General features: G+C 43.6%; 1 long non-coding RNA gene and 1 other non-coding gene across 6 annotated transcripts in view; one reads left to right on the top strand and one right to left on the bottom strand.

Annotated features, from left to right (window-relative positions):
* The window catches only part of LOC134730956 (uncharacterized), a 45,592-nt gene that overhangs the window by 14,175 nt on the left and 6,216 nt on the right, over window positions 1-25,201 (bottom strand). For 3 of the 5 annotated variants that reach the window (XR_010112900.1, XR_010112896.1, XR_010112898.1), the window contains 2 exons: window positions 13,200-13,293; window positions 2,734-8,463 (listed from right to left, as the gene is read on the bottom strand). This is a non-coding gene — a long non-coding RNA (uncharacterized LOC134730956). Of the gene's footprint in view, window positions 1-2,733; window positions 8,464-13,199; window positions 13,294-25,201 lie in introns of those variants that run through there. The other 2 variants (XR_010112897.1, XR_010112899.1) reach the window with 1 other exon arrangement.
* On the top strand, window positions 16,597-16,658 carry LOC112438832 (U7 small nuclear RNA). Its single transcript, XR_003027153.1, has one exon. It is a non-coding gene; the product is annotated as a U7 small nuclear RNA (small nuclear RNA).

Here is a 25,201-nt window from a genome sequence, read left to right as displayed (position 1 = left end):
GAAGAAAAGGAAAGAGGAGAGTGAAGCGGGAACCATGTTATTTCCCTAATCTATTTGAGGAAACCGAGCATTAGTGATGGCGAATAACTTGCCAAATATCACACAGTGAGGAAGTGGTTGAGCCACAGTTCTACCCTAAGTCTGGCTAACTCTAAAGCCAAGGCCACCACATAACACTGTACGTGCTAACCCTGCGGCTTAGGAACTAACGTCACGCTGCTCTCCAGGGTAGGAGGAGCACGTAGTGGACCTATTAACTCACCCGCATGACCTGGTCAGGGAATGTGCTTGGCCTGTTCTGCAGAGACACTCATTGTCAACTCCCTGGTTAAACCCTCCAGCATGCTACAATCCAAAGGCAATGACGTGCATGTGAGCAATGAGGTGGATTCTCTGAAATTACCCAGGAGAACAGCTCCTGACTCAGCTGGTGAAAAGGAATTGTGCTGCTTTCAAACAAAGGATGACTGACTAGCAGCCAGCTGAGCCCACAACTTGCACTGCGCCATCTCTCCCACCACTTATAAATGGGTGGATGGGCAACACACAGAGAGATACTCACTGTTAATCTCCCAGCAGTTTACACAAACGTCCGCTTGCATCACATGTCAAATTTCCTTCCCACACAAGGTGTGGTTTGCCGGTCACCACTCCTGGTCCTTTCCTCTTTCTCTTTAATGATAATAAGAATGTCGAGAGCTTTAGCAGAATGGGCACAACTTGAGCTAACGGAATACTGTAAATGCAAGTTCAGCGACATTAAATAGTTCAATGTTTAACAGCAAAGAAAGTGGGAAATTGAGTCAGTGAATGGCTAATTTGACCTGAATTATTCAGAAAACACTTTAATTTTTTTTTTTTAATTTACAGAGGCTCAGACACAGAACAAATGCATGCACTGGTGTTAAATGCAGAGAAGAGAAGGTGTTATCTCCTGAAATGGATTCTCCTTTCTTTGGGATTAGAAGGCCTCCTTTTTGAACTGACCTCAACCCTGCTGATTTTCTCTCCTTTCCTGGCCATGAGGATCAGAAATCAGCGATGATTTCATAAGTAACTTCTCATGAAACCACATACCGCAGTGTGAGTCACACATGTAGCTCTGTGCACCTGTAGGCGTATATGCCATTCTTTTTAAATCTGCCAGGAATGGGATGATCAACTGGACCCAGTTTGCCTGGGATTTTCCTTATTTGTACTGAAAGTCTTGTATCCTGGGAAATCCCTCACTTCCAGGCATACTGGGGTGATTGACCATCCCACCCAGGAAATGAGGAAGAAGCAAGGGGTCCTTAATGTGTTGTCCCTACCTGAATCTGCCCCTTTCCCTCTCTGCGAAAGTAGAGAACCTGCAACTCTTGTGGGGCCTGATGCTCCCACCCAGCTGCATGGGGAGGACATTTATGTCAACTTGAGCAGAAAGTAGGGGATCTAAATTTATCTATTGAAATATGTTGTTACATCTCCAAACTAAGATGTCTGTATCTGCATGTGCATTAAAACACATATAATTACACAAGGAATACATGATCACTGGAAAAAAAATAAAAAATAAAAATAAAAATAAGGGCAGGGTGCAATGGCTCAAGCCTGTAATCCCAGCACTTTAGGAGGCCGAGGTGGGCCTAAGGTCAGGAGTTCCAGACCAGCCTGGCCAACATGTTGAAACCCTGTCTCTACTAAAAATACAAAAAAAAAAAAAAAAATTAGCCACGTATGGTGACATGCGACATGCACCTGTAATCCACAGTTACTAGGGAGGCTGAGGCAGGAAAATGGCTTCAACCCGGGAGGCGGAGATTGCAGTGAGCCAAGATCGCTCCATTGCACTCCAGATTGGGCAACAGGAGTGAAACTCCATCTCAAAAATAAATAAATAAATAATAAATATAATTTAAAAATAAATAAAAATAAGATGAAGGTGGGGGGGGGCAAGGGGAGGGAGAGCATTAGGACAAATACTAGATGCATGTGGGGCTTAAAACCTAGATGATGGGTTGGTGGGTGCAGCAAACCACCATGGCACACATGCACCTAGGTAACAAACCTGCACATTCTGCACATGTATCCCGGAACTTAAAGTAAAATTCAAAAAACTTAAAAAAAAAATAAGACGAGAAGGTGAGAAGGAGGTCGAAGTTACTCATAATCCTACCGCCCAGCACTAACTAGTTTAAAACTAGTTAAAATTTAGAGAATTTTCCTGTGTACACTTATAGATTATAATGTAGGCATATAAATGGGTATACATAATAGTAAGTCCATTGCAGGAAAACATACAGAATAATGGTTTGACACTATTGCTCAGTCAACAGTATGAGTATTTATCCAAGCCAATATGTATGTTTTCACAACATCATGTTAATGGCCACATAATATTCCATAATATGCGTATATCACAGTTAACCACATTGATTAGGTAGGACATTTAGGCTGCTTTTCATTTTTTACTGTTATAAACAGTGCTGAAACCAACAGGCTTGTTGCTATAATATTCAACACATCCTTACTTATTTTGTTACAGTGCATTCTTAAGAGTCAAACTATGGGTCAAACAGAATGAATTGGTTGGTCGGTTGGCTAGTTTTGACACGGTATCAATGTGACCCAGGCTGGAGTGAGGTGGCGTGATCTCAGCTTGCTGCAGCCTCGACCTCCCTGGCTCAAGAGATCCTCCCACCTCAGCCTCCAGAGTAGCTGGGACTACAGGTGCACATCAACACACCCATCTAGTTTTTGTATTTTTTGTAGAGATGGGGTTTTGCCATATTACCCAGGCTGGTCTCAAACTCCTGGGCTTAAGTTATTCTCCCACCTCAGTCTCCTGAGTAGCTGGGACCACAGGTGCAGGCCACCATGCCCAGCTAATTTTTGGTATTTTTGTAGCATTGGTGGTCTCACCATGTTGTCCAGGCTGGTACTGAACTCCTGGGCTCAAGCAATTTGTCCACCTTGGCCTCCCAAAGTTCTGGGATTATAGGTGTGAGCCACCACACCTGGCCCACTATCCCTGTTTTTTAGCATTCATGGTAAATGCCGCAGTCTAGACAAACAAATAAGGACTTGAAAGAGGACGGGAGTTATTTCCTAATAGTAGGATAAAATTCTCTTTTTTGTGATTCCTCCTGGTTGCTCAAGAGATTATCTTCTAGATACACACAAACCAACACATGCAAGCTTATGCACACACTTTAAAAAAGGCATCTTCATCAAATAAGAGTTTGCTAAATTTGTCCTCAGCATGGAGACTGCCATTAACAAGTTAGAAAAAACCTGCTGTTCTGCGTCTCACAGACCTCAGCTAAGGAAAGACCACCATTTTATGGACACCAATCCCAACAGCTATACTTTGTTATAAATTAGTGTCACATATTCCTGTTTAATTCTTATTGACTCCTCCTCTAACTTTTACTGTCTTATCACTTAGAGTGAATCTAAATCAGGGGCCCTGAACTTTCTCTGTTAAGGGCCAGATAGTACATACTGTAGGCTTTGTGGGCCATTACAGTCTCTATCACAACCACGACACTCTACAAGTTTAGTACACAAGCAGAGAGAGGCAATACATAAATGAATGAGTGTGGCTGTGTTCCAGTAAAAATTTATTTATTAAAAAAGATGGTAGGGCCGGGCGCGGTGGCTCAGGCCTGTAATCCCAGCACTTTGGGAGGCTGAGGCAGGTGATTACTTGAGGTCAGGGGTTCAAGACCAGCCTGGCCAACATGGTGAAACTCTGTCTCTATTAAAAATACAAAAATTAGCCAGGCATGGAAGTATAAGCCTGTAATCTCATCTCCTTGGGAGGCTGAAGCAGGAGAATCACTTGAACCCAGGAGGCAGAGTTTGCAGTAAGTCGAGATCATGTCATTGCACTCCAGCCTGGGTGACAGAGCAAGACTCAGTCTCAAAACAACAACAACAACAAACAAACAAAAACAGAAAGAAAAACAAAAAAAGCGGTGGGCACAGAATGTAGCCCTCAGGCTGCAATTTGCTGATGTAAAACACCTAGGGTTTGTTACAAAGCAAATTAGTAGGCCCCACCCCCAAGTTTCTGATTCATGAGGTCTTGGGAATAGGTCCAAGACTCTGAATTTATATAAGTTTCTAGGCGATGTTGATGCTGTTGGTTGGTGGGCTGGAGGGGGATGCAGGGGGGATTACATTTTGGAAACGACTGCTATAGGGTGGTCCCATAAACCCATACTTAATAAATCATCATATTCATACAAATCACAACATTTTTCTCCTGAGCGACTGAAGTACTTGTGTACACCTCTCCACTTCGGCTTCTTCAGAAGGTTAGAATGATCAGCTTTTGTATCAGTCCAGCTATCTGGTAAAAGTCAGTGGAATCCCTCTAGCTAGTGTGTAAAGGAAGGGCTTTATTAATGTAGTTAGGGTACTCACAAACTCCTTGGAAAAAGAGGGAGGAATATTTTCCTGGGTCATCTTCCAGGAGCAGTCCCCAGAATGCCATTGCAGAGCTGACCTGATGGCGTGCACCCAACCCCTCCCGCTTCCTCCAAGCCCAAGTCCTAGTCAAAATCTTGCACCAAGAGGGTCTGACTTTCAAAACTGAAGTTGAGTGTCTGAGCTGTGGAGTTAAGGGAGGCTGGAAAATGCAAATTTGGGGATTTGATATCGGGAAGGCAGGCAACTATACAATGATAAACGTGGGGCAACAAATGTTCAGGTTTGGGGCAGCCACTCTCCATACAATTCCACTACTGGCAAAGAAAAGGTACAGTGAGAAGTAGAAAGTTACAAAGCAATAAAGTCCAGCTCTCTGGAATTCATTTCAAAATAATGTAGTTGGAATGGACAAAAATGTGGTGGAATAGATGAGGCGGTATTCTTTGAGACAGGGTCTCAGTCTCACTGTTTCCCAGGCTGGAAAGCAGTAATGCCATGAAAGCTCACTGCTGCAACCTCCAACTCCTAGGCTCAGGTGATCCTCCTGCCTCAGCCTCCCAAGTAGCTGGGACTACAGGTGCACACCACCACACCAGGCTAAATCTAAAAAAACAAATTTTAGGCTGGGCGCGGCGGCTCACGCCTGTAATCCCAGCATTTTGGGAGGCCGAGGCGGGTTGATCATGAGGTCAGGAGATCGAGACCATCCTGGCTAACACGATGAAACCCCGTCTCTACTAAAAATACAAAAAATTAGCCAGGCATGGTGGCAGGTGCCTATAGTCCCAGCTACTCAGGAGGCTGGGGCTGGAGAATGGCATGAACCCAGGAGGCGGAGTTTGCAGTGAGCCAAGATCACACCACTGCACTCCAGCTTGGGCTACAGAGCGAGACTCTGTCTCAAAAAAAAAGAAAAAAAAATTATAGAGACAGGGTCTTGCTTTGTTGTCCTGCCTGGTCTTGAACTTCTGGATTCAAACAATTCTCCCACCTCAGCCTCCCAAAGTGCTGGGATTACAGGCATGAACCACTGTGCCAAGCACGAAGCAGTATTCTTCCCCCCCCGCCTTTTTTTTTTTAACATGGACCATGCAAAACTCTGTATCATTTCAATTTTAGTATATGTGCTGCCAAAGTGAGCATCATGAGGCAGTATTGATTATGAGTTGATGATTGCTGAGGCTGGATACTGAGTACAAGGTGGTTCATCGCACTGTTCTCTCTTCTTTGGTATATGTTTAAATTTTTCCTTAATAAAGAGATAAAAATTTATAAGGCATCAAAAGCAGAAAGAAAAAGAATGGAGATAAACATCGATTTCTGACCCCTAGATGGTATGCTTTCTCTTGTTACGGTATGCTTTCTTTAGGGAGCATATACCATGTAATAAGAGATCTTTGGATGGAAGTTACCGTCAGAGCACAGCCATTGTTTTAGCAACATTCCAAAAGGAATAAAAGCAGTAATATTTTTCAGTGAAAGTAGATCAAGATAAGGGATTATTACCACAGTCATTGACTTTGCTTCCCCCTGACAAATGCGCAGTGACCACTTGTTACATTCAATGGAGCGATAAAAGCTCTGTTTGGCTGGGCTTTTCTAGGGTTATCAGCAAATAAAAAATGCAGGGCCCCAGTTAAAATTAAATTTCAGATAAATAGCAAATACATTTTTTTAGTATACTTATGTCCCATGCAATATTGAGGAAATGCCTATGTTAAAATTTTATTTGTTGTTTACCTGAAGTTCACACTAAGGTAGATATTCCATATTTTATCTGGTAACCCTACTTTTATGACTTACAAAATTTAGGATATTCCATCATCCCCACTTTTCTCCAATGCATTCCATGTCTTAGTTCACCCTGAACTGACTAGACAGGACTCTTGCAATTATGACTCTTCGGGCATCTCATCATTCACTTTCTCTATGTTTCTAGAAAGACTTTCTCCTAGACCTTAGATAGGTTCAAGGGTGGACTTTCTGTCTGACCTTCTGGCCCCTGAAGGGAAATGGGGAAGGAGAGAATCCATTTGCCTAAGTGTTCCCAAGCAGGTGCCTACTTTCTAAGATGAGGACCCCAGATGTAGGTTCTCATCCATTTCTTTCAATATCCTTTCAACACAGCAGAGATTAAGACCCCCAAGAAGTACAGATCATTCCTGCTGTTGCACCTTTTACACAGATATGGACTTCAAAGGAAACAAAGGAAGAATGATTTCATGCCAGAAAGCAGGAGATACCTTGTCATCCAGCTTAACTCTCATTTTGTGAATGTCATTTTCAGAATATTAACACCAGATGATCAAGTTTCCATGGCAGAGAAGCCCTTCTGTCTTTTCCTGCCTACTGGTGACTTGGCAACTCATTAGCATCTCTACTGGACGTGAGCCAGAGGAAGGAAGTGATAAAACACCATGAGTCAACATGTTACTTGCCAGAAGTTCTGGTAAAAGGAGTAAGAGGAAAACAAGAAAAACAAAGAAAACAAGAGTCTTAGGACATTGTGAGGGTCTCCATTCTCCTTCCCCTCTAAACCAGGCTCATAGTGGACCTCACCTGATGGAAGGTTCTAGAAAGAGACTAAACTTCACTTCCTGGAGTCGTAAGAAATATCTGCCATTCATGCTTTCCATTCTACTCTGAGGTTAAACAAATATTAGAGTTCTAATGGGGTGGGGGGATACAGTGACTTTAAAAGTTGGCTGCAGGGTCCAGATGGACTAAGATGAAGGCAGAGTTCTTCATACAGAGAGAACAACTTTTGCTCAGAAAAACAATATTAATGGGTTTATTTGGTCTTCCAGTGCAGGCTAATGAGAAGTCTAGACATAGAATAATTAAATTGCTTGTTTTTCATAAGAAATGGGAGTTGTGGGGGTTCCCTCTCTTGGCTTTGGAGCACCCCTCCCTTTGTCTCTGTACAGCGGAGCTTCTTTCTTTCTTCCCCCTTCTTTCTTGCCTATTAAACTCCCTGCTCCTTAAAACAAACAAACAAACAAAAACCAAAAAAAACAAAAACAAAAGAAGAAGAAGAAGAAAGGAAGAAATGGGAGTTGTTTTAAGTGTTCCCTTTAGGTAGGGAAGACAAGAATTCTGAGAGCCATAGAAAGAAAGAGAGTGAAGAAATGGGTAGCAGAGGGGAAGAGGGATCCCAGGGAACATATCAGGGGAAGGATGGCCGGAGAGAAAATGGCTGAGCTGGCAATGCCTGAGGGATTCCAGCATCCACTTTGAAAAAAAAATAATTTATTGTGGGAAATTTCAAGTATGTACAAAAGTAACCAGACTAGTATAAAGAACCTCAATGCACCCTTGGCAGCTTCAACAATTATTAATGCACAGGCAATCTTGTTTCATCTAAAATGCCCCACTCACTCACCTTTCTCCCATGGATTATCTTGAAAGAATCTCCAGTGATATTGTTTGGCTCTCTGTCCCCACCCAAGTCTCATCTCAAATTGTAATCCCCATGTGTCAACAGAGGGTCCTGGTGGGAGGTGATTGGATCACAGGGGTGGTTTCCTTCAGGCTGTTCTCATGATAGTGAGTGGGTTCTCACGAGATCTGATGGTCTTTATAAAAGACAGTTGTCCCTGCTTTCTCTCTCACCTGCTGCCATGTAAGACGTGCCTTGCTTCCCCTTCACCTTCCACCATGATTGTTAAGTTTCCTGAGGCCTCCCCAGCCATGAGGAACTGTGAGTCAATTAAACCTCTTTTGTTTATAAATTACCCAGTCTCAAGTAGTATCTTTATAGCAGTGTGAGACTGGACTAATAAATCCAGATAGCATATTTTGTCAGTGAACATTTCAGTATAGCATTAAATCTTAAGTAGTAGCCAATTCTGGGCTGTGCTGTCTGCCCCATTCTTTGCACCGCTGCCCTCCACCCCCCATTTAGCTGATATCTGCACTAAATGCTTGTTCCTGCAGGAGCCGAGTGAGTGGTGCCTTGGGGGAGGGGCAAATGAAGAAGTGGCCAAGGTCCACACTGGTGACGATTCCACACTCAGAGTTCTGTGCTGCTAGAACCCAAAGACACATCTAGAAAACAAGAGACAATGGGGAATAAGGCAATAGCAAGGTGGAACGGGTGAACATGAACCTTGTGAAAACCTGCAGGAAAATCAGGGCAGGGGTGCTGCACTTCACAAAGGTGTGCAGTGTGGCCTCAGGAACTGGAGAAGTGTCAAGGCCTCTCTGCCTCATCTCCTCTAGGCAGCCTAGCATATGTGCTGTTCATGTCTCTGTCTGCTAACTGGTTCTTACTGCCAGGCTGCAAGGAGAAATGTCACTGTCACTCAGAGGGCAGACTCATCACAAGCCATCCTGTCAGGACATCACATGAACATGGACAACAGAGGCTCCTAGACACTGGCAGGGTACATCTAGTCAGGCTACTTGGGTTATACAGTTGAGAAAGTAAATGGACTTTGATCTGAGGAATGCAAGTCCTCTTAAATTATCAGGCCCAGGGAGACATTAAAATGAGACAGCAATCACATCCTACTCCCCTCTTAAAACTGCTTTCTATTACCACAAGTAGCTGTAAAGTAACCTAATAATGCCACATCAAACACTATAACCACACCCTATAGCCTAACAATGTACACCCAATCACTAATCAGTGTTATTCCTGTAAGACAGCTCCTGACAAACAACTTTGTATCAGCCTACTCCCTGTCACTCAAACTTTTTTTTTTTTTTTTTTTGTCTTTAAAAACCTGCTTCTGGGCCAAGCATAGTGGCTCACACCTGTAATCACAGCAGTTTGAGAGGCCAAGGCTGGAGGACTGCTGGAGCCTAGGTGTTCAAGACCAGCCTGGGCAACATGGCAAAACCTTGCGTCTACAAAAAATACAAAAATTACCCAGGCCTGGTGGTGTGCACCTATAGTCTTAGCTCCTCTACAGGCTGAGGTGGGAGGATCATCTGAGCCTGGGGAGGTCAAGGCTGCAGTGAGCCATGATCCACTGCACTCCAGCCTGGATGACAGTGAGACCCTGTCTCAAAAAACAAACAGACCTGCTCGTAACAAAGATCGAATGGAATTCATATCCAAGGCTACCTGGGGGCTGAGTCTTCCCAGCAGCTGTCCTCACTTTGGCTAAACTATTCCAGTTATATTTTAGGCCTCAGCTTCTTTCTTTTAGATCGACACAGTCATTTGAACTTTAGCAAGCTCCTCTTTTTTGCTAGCCCATTCTGGACACATTTTAAATGAGAGCCACAACCAACATTTTTGCATTATTCAAAATAGCTTCAAGAAACCAGGAACCCTTCACATGTATTTGTTTTCTTCTTTAGAACAATGCATTTGTTTAGGGAAAATGAAAACAGTCTATAGCTGAACTCATGTTAGTGTTTTCCGGAATCAAATGCTCACAGGAACTCAAAGCTCTTCTCCGGAGATCAGGGCTTACCCTTGCCTTCAGTGCTTCATCTTCGACTCTCAACATCTGCTACTCCTCCCCATTGTTCCACCCTTTTACCAAAGGCCTGCTGTCAGCAATTTTCAGTAAATAGGCTTTTTTACAAAAGTGTCATTTCTTTCTCATATTAAAATTCCCTAATAAATCTTTTTTCCCCTCCCTATGAGTTTTTCTGACACCCATAAAGAATTTTCCTTTCAACATCCTGTCTTCTTGCCTTCTCCACTCAAAGCTTCACTTGACACCTGCCTTCCAGGTAAGACAACACCCCTTAGAGCTCATAATCTTGCCAGGTTAGTCTTTAAATTTTTTTTATCCTGATAAAATCTTTGCTCACTCAGCACTAGTAGCGATTCTCTCCTCTGAGAATTGAGGTTTGTGTACTTGTTAATGATCCCATAATGCCCCTGTAGTCTCTGTAGGGCACGGGCCCCACAAAAAAAAAAGAAGAGAAAAAAGATAATCTTCTCTTACAGTTTTGGTTCTCAGACTTTGAGCATGCAGCAGATACCTGGAAGGCTTTGTTGTAACAAAGTCTGCTGGACCCCACCCTGGAGTCACTGATTCAGCAGGTCTGGGTGGACCTGAGAATATGCATTTATATGCACAGATGAAAATGACTTGGTCTCTGGCTTCCACAAGGCTGCAGTCTAATGGATAAAACCCTCTTTTGATCTGGGTAGCACTTCAGAATTTGAAAATCTCTGTCATATTGATTAGACTTAAAAAACACCCTCACAACAGTGTGAGGGGAAGCAGAGTCTGCACTTTGGGTTAAAAAACTTGAGTTTGAATTCCACCCTTACCAAGTATTAGCTCTATGGTTATGGTTAAGTCGCTTAAACTCTCAAAACCTGAGTTATCTGTGAAATGGGAATACTACTCTCCCAGGTGGGTAATACTTGTGTTTGTAAAAATACTGTATGAGCTAAAAAAAAAAATGCTATACAGATACCTAATTAGAAAAAACACAGGGCGGTAGCGCAGGTGTGGTGGCTCACACTTGTATTCCCAGCATTTTGGGAGGCCAAAGTGGGTGGATTGCTTGAGGTCAGGAGTTCAGGACCAGCCTGACCAACATGGTGAAACCTTGTCTCTACTAAAAATACAAAAATTAGCCAGGTGTGGTGGCGCATGCATGTCGTCCCAGCTACTCGGGAGGCTGAGGCAGGAGAATCACTTGAACCCAGGAGGTGGAAGTCACAGTGAGCTGAGATCACGCCACTGCATTCCAGCCTGGCTGATAAAGCGAGACTCTGTCTCAAAAGAAAAAGAAAAAAGAAAAAAAGATAGGCTGGATCAGTGTCACAAAGACCATGAGAGTATTATGGGAACACAGGAAGAAAGCAGCGCATTCCCCTGGCATAAAGAAAGGTTGGATGGGGTCGGTGTTGGGGCTCAGAAAAAAATTCCCCAAATATGCTGCTTTGGACTTCAAACTGAGAGTACCTGGGGAGTGGCAAATGCAGAGAAGAGCTTTCTCTAGTCCTCTCTTATCTGACTAAGGGAAGTTCCTCCAGAGGAATGCAATCATCGGCCAGGGAAGCTTAACTCAGGAGAATAGACTAAAGGTCTGACCTCTTGCTCAGAGAGACTTTTACCATGGGCTACCAATGTATTCCTCTGAGGGCTGCTGCCTGAGACACTTTCTCTGCATTATAAGCAGATAAAGCAGCCTTTGTTCATAGTGCATTTCTGCCCCTCTGTCTCCCACATCTCATCACCACCACCCTCCAGGAGCCCCCAGCCCCTATTTTTTTCTGTGGGGTATAAAAGCGTCAGTCAGCTGGTCCTCCTCTGAGTCACAGTTTGTGCGGCTCCTGTGCGCATGGGCACATGATAAATTTGTATGCCTTTTCTCCTGTTAACCTGTCTATTGTGAGTTTCTTCCAGAGACTCAAATTACTGAACCTTCAGAAGGTAAAGCAAAGTTCCCTTTGCCTCTACGTAGGTTTCATGAAACAGGTGGAATTTTTGCTGGGCCCTGAAGGTTTTCAACAGGCAGGAATTAAGCAGGGAAGGAATGTGGCAGGGAAATGCATGTCACATTTAAGAACTGGAGAACATGAGAAAATTATTAATCTGATGATATGGCTGAAAAAGAAGTGTAAAACCACAGAAAGCTTTGAATACCAGGAAAAGGAGTTTCAGCATACTTCAGTAGGTAATGGGTAGCTAATAAACATTCTGACCAGCAGATAAGTAACACTGGTATGCGTATGAGGTAGATCGGAAGGGGAAGAGCATGGAGGCAGCGAAAGCTGTGAAGTCCACATTCTTTAACAGCCATCTCTACCTCACCTTCGGTTTTATTCCCATGTCCCCACCTTCCACTGGTGTGGCCGTATAATAAATCCCTATCTTCTAAATCATCAACTCTGCCCCAGAGAGATCCTTCAAAGGTGGGGCAGCTCTCCTGTGGTCCCAGCCCTGCCTTCTGCAGCACTACAGGAGAACACACATCCCCGCTTCCCCCTAAAGATTCTTGGCAGCCCTCTTGTCCTCATTCAGATTTCTCTTCTTGTTAAATATGCCCAGTTTTTCAGCCATTTCTCACTGAAGTGGCTTTTCCACCATTCTAGTTACCCTTCTCTGGATATTATGTAGTTTCTCCCACAGAAAGAGAAGCACATGGTATTACCAAAGGCAATGGATAATTTAAACAAACAAACTCTTGATGGGCAAAAAAGAACTTAATCCCCCACCCACCTCTTTTCCTTACTGGGTAACTTTATTGGGAGTACTTGAGAGAAAGTCAAGTTCAAGGCCCAGATGAGTTCTCACTTGTCTATGGTATCATTTACATGTTGGCACCTTGGTCATATTTAAATCCTTCACCTCATTCTGACTTGGGTTTGCTTTGACTTACAGATGAACCCTAGATGTTGTATATCTTTCCCTTAGGGAATTTTATGGATGCCAGTCCTGTAATTTATACCCTCTCTTCTGTACCGTAGTTTTAGGGGACAAAACTGTGTATACATGGCTTGCTTGTATTTTTTCCTCAGATTTTCTTTTTTCTGGCTGGGCACAGTGGCTCACATCTGTAATCCCAACACTTTGGGAGGCCGAGGTAGGAGGATCACCTGAGCCCAGGGGTTTGAGACCAGCTTGGGCAATAAGTGAGCCCTCGCCTCTACAAAACAACAACAGCAGCAAAAATTAGCTGGGCATGGAGGAATACACCCGTAGTCCCAAGCTACTTGGGAGGCTGAGGCAGGAGGATCACTTGGACCCAGGAGACTGAGGCTGCAGTGAGCCATGAGTACATGATTGTGCCACTGCACTCCAGCCTGGGTGACACAATGAGACCCTGTCTCCAAAAAAAAGCCAAGTGCAGTGACTTACCCCTGTAATCCCAACACTTTGAGAGGCTGAGGCAGGAGGATGGCTTGAGCCCAAGAGTTCAAAACCAGCCTGGGCATATGGCAAGACCTTGTCTCTATAAAAAATAATAAATAAAAAAAATTTTAAGATTATTTTTCTCTTTCACTGTAATAGTTAACCTAATAGTTAACCTCTGGGTGATCATTACATTTTATTTCTTCAGTTCATGTTCATTTTCCCTGAGCCTGAAGGGTTAACCTGTCTGTGGTTGATGTGTGCACACCATGGGGATTCTTTGTGGCTTTCCTAAGCCCCCTGTAAGTCTCTTTAGAAGCAACAACAACAACAAAATGCATGGCTAATAGATTTCCACTTCTAATAATAGGGTCAGTGCTATTCCATGTAAAGACCATGTTCATAATGAAAATAAAGAATTGCAAAAAAAAAAAAAAAGGCATGTTCAGCATGTGATATTAACCTAATGTTTACATGGAGGCTCTCAAAAGTGAATGTCTTTAGCTGTGTTCTTATTATTGTACACAAACTCCTTGGTAATCTCTTAACAGTCTCCAAACCCTGAAAATATTTCCCAATACATGTCTCCCTCATTTCCTCATAGTATATAACACATGTATCCAAGGAAAACTAAGGAGAGACTGGGTTTTCGCTTTGTGTGGGAACGCATTTCACTTTGCTTGCAAAACTGAAAGGTCTGTCTGGGCTCAGCTGATAAGATGTTTTGGTTTGATAAGACTTTTCTTCTGTGTTGCTTGGTGTGGAGACATACTCAGATTCATTTAGAAAACATTTTTTATTGACTGTGACTCATTAGAAAGAATGTCATGTGCTGGCATTTCATCACCGAACAGGGAATCTTGGCCATATAGGGCCTTTGGCTCAGATACGATTCAGGAAAGGAATAATGGGCTTCCACGGGACCAGAGGAATGCAAGTAAACACGTGGTGCCCGGCGCTCTTCTGTGTCACCTCACTGTGGCGCTGGTGGGGGCAGGCTTGCTCTTGTGACACTGAAGATTAAGACCACACCAGACCACACCAGGAGATACCGCTTTTCCCTTAGAAGGACTCACAACCTCAGAGGATGATGTGCCCTATTAATTAAGGTTTTAGGAATTGAGAAATTTTTAAAAAGGAAATATGACAGGAAGTTCCCATATAAATGCAGGCACAATAAATATAAAGTACTGGCTGGGCGCAGTGGCTCACGCCTGTAACCCCAGCAACTTTGGAAGCCCAAGACGGGAGGATCACTTGAGTCCAGAAGTTTGAGACCAGCCTGGGCAACAAAGTGAGACCTCAGCTCTACAAAAAATTAGCTGGGCATAATAGTATATACCTGTAGTCTCAGCTACTCAGGAGACTGAGGGCAGAGAATTGCTTGAGCCCAGGAGGTCAAGGCTACAGCGAGCCATGTTCTTGCCACTGCACTCCAGCCTGGGTGACAGAGCAAGACCTTGTCTCAAAAATAAAAACTTAAATTTAAATTTAAAAATATGGATCAGGTGCAGTGGTTCATGCCTGTAATCCCAGCATTTTGGGAGGCTGAGGAGGGCAGATCACTTGAGGTCAGGAGTTCAAGTCCAGCCTGGCCAACATGGTGAAACTCTGTCTCTACTGAAAAAGAAAAAAATTAGCCAGGCATGGTGGCGGGTGCCTGTAATCCAGGCTACTCGGGAAGCTGAGGCAGGAGAATCACTTGAACCTGGGAGGCGGAGGTTGCAGTGAGCCGATATTGCACCATCGTATTCCAGTATGGGCAACAGAGCAAGACCATGTCTCAAAAAAACAAAAACGAAAAAATAACACACACAAAAAAGTATGGCTGGGTGCGGTGGCTTATACACCTGTAATCCCAGCATTCTGGGAGGCCAAGGCAGGAAGATTGCTTGAGCCTGCGAGTTCAAGACCAGTTTGGGCAACATAGCAAGACCTCCTCTGTAAGGATAAAAATTAAAAAATAAATTTTAAAAATAATAAAATTTTTGTAAAGTACAATGTTTACTTAGTCTTTTATAAGGTATTTTAAAGGGTTTGACTTTTTTAAGAAGTTAGTTGTGCATAAGTAAAAGACCCTAAACAAAAGGTGTACTGGATTCTACGTAGTTTCATGTCAGTCTTTAGAGTCCTGATTGCATAGAGAAAGATTAATTGAAATATGTTTAAGCCTGTTTAAGAAATAAGAGGCTTTCTAATATCAGAAGAATATAATTATTTCATACCAGAAGCATATAATTATTTCATACCAGAAGAATATAATTTTTCAGCGACATTTAAAAAATATTTTTCACCCTCCTGCACACTGATTCAGCAACATTTTTTAAAGCCTGAGTTAATGCCTCTTCAAAACAATATTTGAATATGGAATGGTTAAAAATTGAACTGGAAAACTCACCAAAATTCTACCTGTTATTTTATGAAAATCTTACTTCACTGATCTCCTTTACAATGCTCTATTTGCTAACCTGTCCATCGGTAACCTCCCCCCAGACACCCCCAACTGTATCTTCTCTCACGCTTACCCTTCTTGGAAGTATTGGGGATCATAAGTTGAGATACTTTACTAAGAGTAGACAATATCCTTCAATAAAGAAGTCTCCTCTTCAATAACAAATAGTGTCTTGCATGTTCGGGATGATTTGACAGATTAATGCTACTATGTGGTGGTTAAGATACTGCCTTCTTCAAAGATAAATAATGTTGATTCACTGCGCTTCCAAAATCAAGGACAAAGCCGAAGGCATGAGGCCAGGTGATAAAGTTTATGGCTGAGAAGGCAACCAAGATTCAAACTGACTGACAGCAGAAGCCAGATGAAGGATTATGCATTTGTTCCCTGATGAGTGTGGTGAATAAAAATAAAAAAATCCTGAAGGCCAGCAGAGTAGAAGAGGGGTGTAAATTAAAGAAAACCACAGAGTGAAAATACAGTGAGCAGCTAGACCACAAAATGTTTTTGTACTTCAGAGGAGGCCGAAAGACGCATCCCGGCAGGTGTTGCCGAAGGAAGGGGTGCAAGGCTGAGGAGGTCCTCAAGACTAAGTCAAGACTTGCAGTTCACGCGAGCACACTCGGTGCTGACCCTGACCCTGACCCTCTGCTTCTCTCTCTGGGGCTGCTTCTGTTGGGAGTGGGGTGGGGGGTCACTCTGTTCCTTAGCACTGTGGCAGAGCACATGTCAAGATGAAGCTCTGGTGAAGAATTGATCAAAAATAGTGGCGGAGTGAGATGGAGATTTAAATCATAGGGCTGATTTATGAAGGTTTCAAAGATTTTTTTTTTTTTTTTTAAAGAAAGAACCTAGATTAGTTGTTTCTGAGGGCTGGAGGGGACAGAGATAGAGGCGGCAATGGAAGGATCCTTCAGGTTTCTTCTTGAGGTGATTAAATGTTCTGAAATCGCGTGTTACAGCTCTTTTGGAATTTGTCTAGCAGGTTTTCTGGTTTTCACTGCAAAACCCCCACAGTAAAAAACAGAAAGAAAAAATTATCCTAAAATTGGCTGTGGTAATGGTTGCGCATATGCTGTGAATAGGCTTACAAATATTGAAATGTCCACTTCAAATGAGTGAACTGTATGGTATGTGAATTACATATCAATAAAGCTTTTTAAAATAGTAACAAAAACCTTCAAGCCACTAGAGAGGACAGTCAACGTGGTATGAAAACAAGACTCAACACGGCAACCTCACAGGGCTATGAGGTAAAACCAAAGGTCACTGATCACCCAAAAGGAAAGCTATTGTCAAACATTAGGGAAAGAACTACAGGAAAACTAAATCATGGTATTCTGTATTTCATTTCCACTTAGGAGAATTCTGCCTCTCTGTCATTTTTGCGTGTGTGTATGTGTGTGACAGGGTCTTGCTCTGTCACCCAGGCTGGAATGCAGTGGTGCAATCTCCACTCACTGCAGCCTCGACCTCCCAGGTTCAAATGATTCTCCCACCTCAGCCTCCCAAATAGGCGGGACTACAGGCACGCCCCACCACGCTTGCTAATTTTGTTTGTCTTTTGTAGAGACGAGGTCTCACTATGTTGCTCAAGCTGGTCTTGAACTCCTGGATTCAAGCAGTCCTCCCACCTTGGTCTCCCAAAATGCTGGGATTACAGGCATGAGCCACTGCACCCAGTCTCTCTCTGTCATTCTGTTTCCAAAGTTGAATCACCTTGCCCTGTTGGAGCTCAAAAACTAAAGGTGTGATGAAGGTGCTATAGTCTGAACTCTTTAAAGGAAGGCATCGGCCATACAGAGTGAGCCACAGGGAAGGACTTCTCCCGTTTCCCTGTAGAATGGGGTACCAAGTTCAAGAAGTCAATTATCCCGTCCTATCTGGAGAAAGCATTCCTCAGGTGAATAAACTGGAAACGGAAAACTGGAGAAGGTGTTTTTATTTCTTTTCGTAATTAGGACATCATTTACAAGACTTATATTTCTTGGATGTTCCCCAAATTTTTCACATAGAGCTGGCATTACTAGAAACTTAAATACTTGCTGCTTTTAATTATATTGAATTCCACCGTGGGAGCTTAAAGGTTAGGCATTTTGTGATGGGTGTGCATTCTACTCCCAAATGTAATAACTAGAATAGAAATTCCAGAAAAGGAAAAGTATTTATCAAACACTGAAGCTGCTTTGAGAAATGGCTTTGTCAAGTTAACTGGTTATCATTAGATTTATTACAGTGGTTAGGAAAAACTGACCTCGTAGATGTCTGTCTATAACAATGCAATCATCTGCTTAGAATAATGCCCCGCGTTAGACAGCTGTAAACACAAGAACTTTCCCTTGCGAGTTCAATAATCTTAGCAACAGTTCTCTTTCCAAACAGGCCAAGAAAGATATGTTGCTTTGGGAAACTGGAAATCAACAGACCAAAACAGCCAGAAGAACTGGGTGGAGAGAAGATAGAGCCCGTTCACTCTGCAGTCTCCGCAGGGGTACAGAGTGATGGCAGCCATGGGTGCCCTTGTAAGTCTCTGTCCCAGCTCCCAACCCTGCCACCCGGGGCCACCACCATGATTCCCTGCCCGCCCCTGCACACATGGGCTGCAAAAATGCTGAGGAAAAAGGAGATTTCAAACGAATTCATCCCCAAGTTACAAACGTGGTTCATGGAGCTTTAGTAAAAATTATTTTTAAATTTTTACTTTGATCCACAGACATGCGACTTGAACCAGATTCTTTCAGACGCCAAATGTTCTCTTTCTGTGGGCATTTGCAAGGATGGACTCCACTGCATAAGTGGACTAATTGATCCTTATGAGCAATGACTCCTGTGTGTGCTCATTAGGAATGTTCCGTGGGTGAATAAGTACTTGGGAAATGAGTCAATCAATTTCTTCCTTTCTGTTCCATACTAGTAGTTCTGAACCTGCCAATGTATCCTAAATATAACTAGGTATCTTTAGAGTCCTTTTTGTTTTTCTTGAGACAAGGTCTTATTCTGTTGCCCAGGCTGGAGTTCAGTGGTGGGATCATAGCTCACTGCAGCCTTGAATTCGTGGGCTCAAGCCATCCTTTGGCCTCAGCCTCCCAAAGGGCTAGGATTATATGTGGGAGCCACCACACCCTGCTTCTTTAGACTACTCCATTTTTAGACATATATTTCTTTTTAAATTTTTGTTATTTTTTAATAGTCTTTTTAGTTTTGGTTTGGTGTTTTGTTTTTTCTTTGAGACGGCGTCTCACTCTGTCACCCAGGCTGGAGTGCAGTGGTGCAATCTCAGCTCACTGCAACCTCTGCCTCCCAGGTTCAAGTGATTCTCCTGCCTCAGCCTCCTAAGTAGCTGGGATTACAGGTGCCTGCCACCACGCCCAGCTAGTTTTTGTATTTTTAGTAGAGGCAGGGTTTCACCATGTTGGCCAGGCTAGTCTCAAACTCCTGACCTCAGGTGATCCACCCACCTCAGCCTCCCAAAGTGCTGGGATGACAGGTATGAGCCACCTCCACCCAGTCATAATAGACTGTTTAAAATTAAGCAAAACTAATCAATAATCAGAATGACTGGAGCGACTTTCTAAAACCTGCAATTTCCTCTGTTGACTTACAATAGTTAAAATACTCAGGGAGGAAATAATATGTGCAATAGTGTAATCATTTCCTTCTCTATAATTCCTCCTGTTCCCACATTTGTAAAGTAATACTTTACTTTTTTTATTTATCTATTTATTTAACAATTTCAACTTTTATTCCAGATTCAGGGGGTACATGTGCCGGTTTGTTACATGTGTATATTGCACGATGCTGAGATACGAAAGATCTTGTCACTTAGGTGGCAAGCATTAGAGTAATTTACAAGTGCTATTTGAGTGAAAGCATCGTCTTCTATACTCTCATCTTGAGCAAAAGAAGTCATTCTGATTGCATAACTCGTTTATACTTCTCAAAATACTTTCAAACGTGTTTGATGCCCATAACTAAGAGAGGGTGATACAGTCCCCTTTGATCCATCCAGCATTGTCAGGGAAGATTACCAAGGAGGTATTGACATAACGGAATGTTACCACACCTTTTAAAAATCTGTTGGAATAAAAATCTTTCTAAAATACATTGCAACAAAGAAATGCAAATTAAAATATAAGTGCTTTTAAAAATTTTTCCTATCATATTAACAAGGATTTTAAAAACTATCATAGCCAGCTTCAGAGAGGATTCAAGTGAAAAGATCCTCCTAGACATTCCTAATGGGATTGTGAATTCTGACATTTTTGGGAAGGTGATCTGAGAATATGGATCAAGATGTTGAAACTGTTAACCCCACAATCCTTTTGTCCTTTTAATAAATATTAAAAATGGCCGATGTGGTGGCTCATGCCTGTAATCCCAGCACTTTGCGAGGCTGAGGTGGGAGGACGGCTTGAGCCCAGGAGTTCGAGACCAGCCTGGGCCACACAGCGCGGCCCTCATCTCTATAAAAAATAAAAAGATTAGCCAAGCATGGTGGTGCACACCTGTAGTCCCAGCTACTAGGGAGGGCTGAGGCAAGAGGATTGCTTGAGCCTAGGGAGTCAAGGCTGTAGTCAGCCATGACTGCACCACTGTACTCCAGCCTGGGTGGCAGAAAGAGACCCTGTCTCAAAAACCAATAATAAAATTAAAAAAATTTAAAAAGAGTGCCAATCACTCTCTGGTCACTCAAGGTACTCAGGTGAACAACACAAGCCAGCTCTCTGCTCTCAGGAAGCTTACATTCTAATGAAGAGAGAGTAAGACAATACATATGTACACAGATAAAGAAAGAAGATAAATTCAGACACAATGCATCCTAGGAAGAGAAGCAAGCATGGATATGAGGACCCTAAAGGCGAGGGAGGAGGTTGCTTTGCTTGGTGCTCAATAAAGACCCCTATGGCAATTGGCCATTGCTCCCACCAATCCAGCCTCCACTCAGCATTCATAAGACAGTCTCTAGCCAGGCGTCATGGCACACACCTGTACTTCCAGCTACTACGGAGGCCAAGGCAGGAGGATCACTTGAGCCCATAGGTTCTGGCCTGCAGTGAGCTATGATGGTGCCATTGCACTGCAGCCTGGGCAACAGAATGAGACTCTGTCTCCAAAAAGGAGAGAGAGAGAAAGAAACTATGAAACCCAACCTACTTTCCCCAAGGGCAGGACAGCCACATGAGGTGCGAGGGAAGGTGTCGGGCGAGATTTCCAGAAACGCTTCTTTAAATCTGAGACAGTCTCAGGTCAATTGTATATAATACTATTTTAGATATATCTGAAAAAAATTTTGAATTTAAAAAGAAGTTAATTAAGGGCTAAGGAGAAAAGCAATTCTGGATTAGATGTTGCTCTGAAGATATATGTTCTCTGCTTCCTCCACTTTTTTAGCCATAAAGCTTTGAGTAAAATTGTTCAAGGTTGAGTGGAAACTTCTTGCTTGGGGGAAGGACACTGTTGAGGAAAGAATGTTATATAATATTTGTGTATGTATATACATATATGTGTGTGTGTGTGTATTTGCAGCATAACTCTCTGTGCTCATATGTATGGCAAAATTGTAGAAAATGTGAAAGAAGCAAAAGGAGGTAAAAAAACCTGCTGGGGCAGGAGTTTGTTGACTTGGAGACCTGTCCCAGTTCTGCTCAGACTAGCTGTGTAATCTTGAAATCATTCAGTTAATACCGTGGAACCCAGTTTCTTTAAAACTTGAGGAAATTGGACTGGATCATCTGTAAGGCCTTATCCACGTTATGGAAGGTCTTGTCACCTTTTTTATTTTTTCAGACAGGTTCTCACTCTGTTGCTCAGCCTGGAGTGCAGTGGTGCGATCTTGGCTCACTGCAGCCTGGAGGTCCTGGGTTCAAGCGATCCTCTCACCTAAGTCTCCTAAGTAGCTAGGACAATAGGTGTATGCCACCATGCCCAGCTAATTTTTGCATCTTTTGTAGAGATGGGGTTTCTCCACGTTGCCCAGGCTAGGTCACCTTTCTTTTTTTCCTTCTACTATTGATATTGCACACACACACACACACACAAACGCACACAGGTTAAAAATGAAATCCCATCATGACCTTTATAATAAACAAGTGCATAGAGCAGGAAAATTCCAGTCATAAAATAATGGACTCTTTATATCTAGAAAACTTAATACAGATTTCAGGCTGATACAGGAACGTGTATACAGTCTTTGAGTATAACATACTTCATGTGTATGAATGACGTACCCTGCAGCTAAATCAATAATGGGGGCTTATATTTGTATAGGTCTTTAGTGTTCCCAAAACAATTTTATGTCATATCGCTTGCAATTTTGGAGTCTCATGCGATTTTTAGAAATAGGTAGGGCAATGAGAATGATTTCTCTTTTACTGAGGCTTAGAAGTGTAAAATGGCTTGGCCAGGTTTACACAGCAATGGGCAGCCGTCAAATCTTCTCCCAGTTCATGGGCGTTTATTCCCATCTGCCACATTGCAAGGCAGCTGGAATGACTGTCACCGTTCGTGCTTCCTCCACCCCTCACTCCACTGCAGCTCAGCTGAGGCCACTGAGAACATCAGAACAGTGAGGCAAGGCGATCACCAACTTTCCCAAAATAGAAGCCACCACAGAGACAAACCAGCCAGCTGTTTCCCTCTCAACTCACCCGCCTGTCACATTTTAGTCTCTGCAGTGGGGGCTGCCAGACCTCTTATTTCTTCCTTTCTTTTAAATTTCAGGTAAGAAAATAGAATACTTAAAATGTTAAGTATGTCCCTTCCTTTAAAAACAATGACCCGCACTCAAAACTGAACATTCCTTGAATAACAAAATGTCCTACATCTTCACAAAATCGTGCATCTGATGCCTTTCTGCCTGTCATTTGTCACCCTCCTTCACCGTGCCCAACAACCCAAAGGCCAGGTGAACACAAAATCAAATCACTGCCAGTGTTGGTGAGTTCAAAAGTCATCAGGTGCCCACTGGCTGCTCTGAAAAGCCATCTTTGCATTGTCCCCATTTTACTGGCAGAGTCCTCAAACTCTTGCTTTCTTGTTATCCAACACGTGGGATCACCGGGGAGCCCGCTGTGTCACAGACATCCATCTGTGGACACCAACTCTGAGATGAGCACCAACCACTTAAAGGAGAAGAAACAAGTTGTGCAGGTGGAGAAAGGGGAAGAGATGCCCCTGCTAGTGGGAACTCCAATGAAGAAAATGGGGAGATGAGGCTGACGATGAGGAGGACAAAGAAGAGGAAGAAGGTGGGGAGGAAGAGGAGGAGGAAGAAGGTGGAGGCAAGGAAGAGGGTGGAGATGAAGAAGCTAGAGCCCCTGGTGGCAAACAGGGCACTGCAGATAAAGAAGATAGTGGTGTTGATATCGCAAAGCAGAAGATGAGGAGGATAGCCAGGCAGCAGAAAAGCCAAAGAAAAAAAAGGCGGCCGTGACCTATTCACCCTCCACTTCCCTTCTCATAAACTAGACATGGTCACCTTGGAGAGAGAGGCCCAGCCACTGCCGACAGCGCCGCCTGCTGGTGACACACTCTCCACCACCCACCCAAAACCACAACATGAGTTTGCAACAGGAGAGGAAAAAGGAATCAAAACTTCCAAGGCCCTGCTTTTTATTATTTTTTTTTAAGTAATTTTAAAAGGAGATTTGTTAGTATTTTTTAGTTTCCTTTTATATTTTTGCACATATTGTCAGGAGTCAGGAGTCAGCCTTTTTTTTTTTTTTTTGAGATGGAGTCTCACTCTGTCGCCCAGGCTGGAGTGCAGTGCTGCGATCTCAGCTCACTGCAAGCTCTGCCTCTCGGGTTCATGCCATTTTCCTGCCTCTGCCTCCCGAGTAGCTGGGACTACAGGCGCCCGCCACTAAGCCTGGCTAATATTTTGTATTTTTAGTAGAGACGGCGTTTCACCACGTTAGCCAAGATGGTCTCGATCTCCTGACCTCGTGATCTGCCTGCCTCAGCCTCCCAAAGTGCTGGGATTACAGGTGTGAGCCACTGCGCCCAGCCAGCAGTCAGCCATTTTTAATGATCTCAGGTGATCAAACCAGCCTACTGAGCATCCTCTGCCTTACTTCTGACTTTACTTGTGGTGTGACCAAGTTCATCATCACCTCAAAGGACAAAAGAAACCTCGTAGAAAGAAGCAAAAACAACTAAACAATCTTATTCTAAGCATTCCAGTAACTTTTTTTGTACATGCACTTAGCTGTACTATAGATAGTTGGCGTCAGGCCTCTGAGCCCAAGCTAAGCCATCATATCCCCTGTGACCTGCACGTACACATCCAGATGGCAGGTTCCTGCCTTAACTAATGACATTCCACCACAAAAGAAGTGAAAATGGCCTGTTCCTGCCTTAACTGATGACATTATCTTGTGAAATTCCTTCTCCTGGCTCACCCTGGCTCAAAAGCTCCCCTACTGAGCACCTTGTGACCCCCACTCCTTCCTGCCAGAGAACAACCCCCATTTTTCCTTTACTTACCCAAATCCTATAAAACAGCCCCACCCCTGTCTCCCTTCGCTGACTCTGTTCTCCGACTCAGCCCGCCTGCACCCAGGTGAAATAAACAGCCCTGTTGCTCACACAAAGCCTGTTTGGTGGTCTCTTCACACGGATGCGCATGAAATTTGGTGCCATGACTCGGATGAGGGGACCTCCCTTGGGCGATCAATCCCCTGTCCTCCTGCTCTTTGCTCCGTGAAAAAGAGCCACCTAGGACCTCAGGTCCTCAGACCCACCAGCCCAAGGAACAACTCACCAATTTTAAATTGGGTAAGCAGTCTCTTCTTACTCTCTTCTCCAACCTCTCTCACTATCCCTCAACCACTTTCTCCTTTCAATCTTTGCACCACCCTTCACTCTCTCACTTCTCTTAATTTCAATTCCTTTCATTTTCTGGTAGAGACAAAGGAGACACGTTTTATCCGTGGATCCAAAACTCCGGTGCCAGTCATGGACTAGGGAAGGCAGCCTTCCCTTGGTGTTTAATCATTGCAGGGACGCCTCTCTGATAATTCACCCACGTTTCAGAGGTGTCTGACCACGCAAGGACGCCTGCCTTGGTCCTTCACCCTTAGCGGCAAGTACCACTTTTCTGGGGGGCAAGAACCCCCCAACTCCTTCTCTCCATGTCTCCATCCCTTCTCTGCTTTTCTGGGGGGCAAGAACCCCCCAACCCCTTCTCCTTCACCCTTAGCGGCAAGTATCGCTTCTCTAGGGGGCAAGAACCCCCCGATCCCTTATTACCACGCCCCGATCTCTTATCTCTGTGCCCCAATCACTTATTTCCATGCCCCGACCTCTTATCTCTGCACCCTGACCCCTTATTTCCACACTCCAACCTCTTATCTCTGTGCCCCAACCCCTTATTTACACACCCCAACCCCTTTCCTGCTTTTCTGGAGGGTAAGAACCCCTGAACCCCTTCCCTCCGTGTCTCTACTCTCTCTTTTCTCTGGGCTTGCCTCCTTCACTATGGGCAACCTTCCACCCTCCATTCCCCTTCTTCTCCCTTACCCTGTGTTCTCAAGAACTTAAAACCTCTTCAACTTAC

This window comes from Pan paniscus, chromosome 7, assembly GCF_029289425.2.
Source record: "Pan paniscus chromosome 7, NHGRI_mPanPan1-v2.0_pri, whole genome shotgun sequence".
NCBI classification, from domain to species: domain Eukaryota; kingdom Metazoa; phylum Chordata; class Mammalia; order Primates; family Hominidae; genus Pan; species Pan paniscus.
Note: the sequence above shows the minus strand (reverse complement) of the source record. Positions and strands in the feature narration are given on the sequence as shown.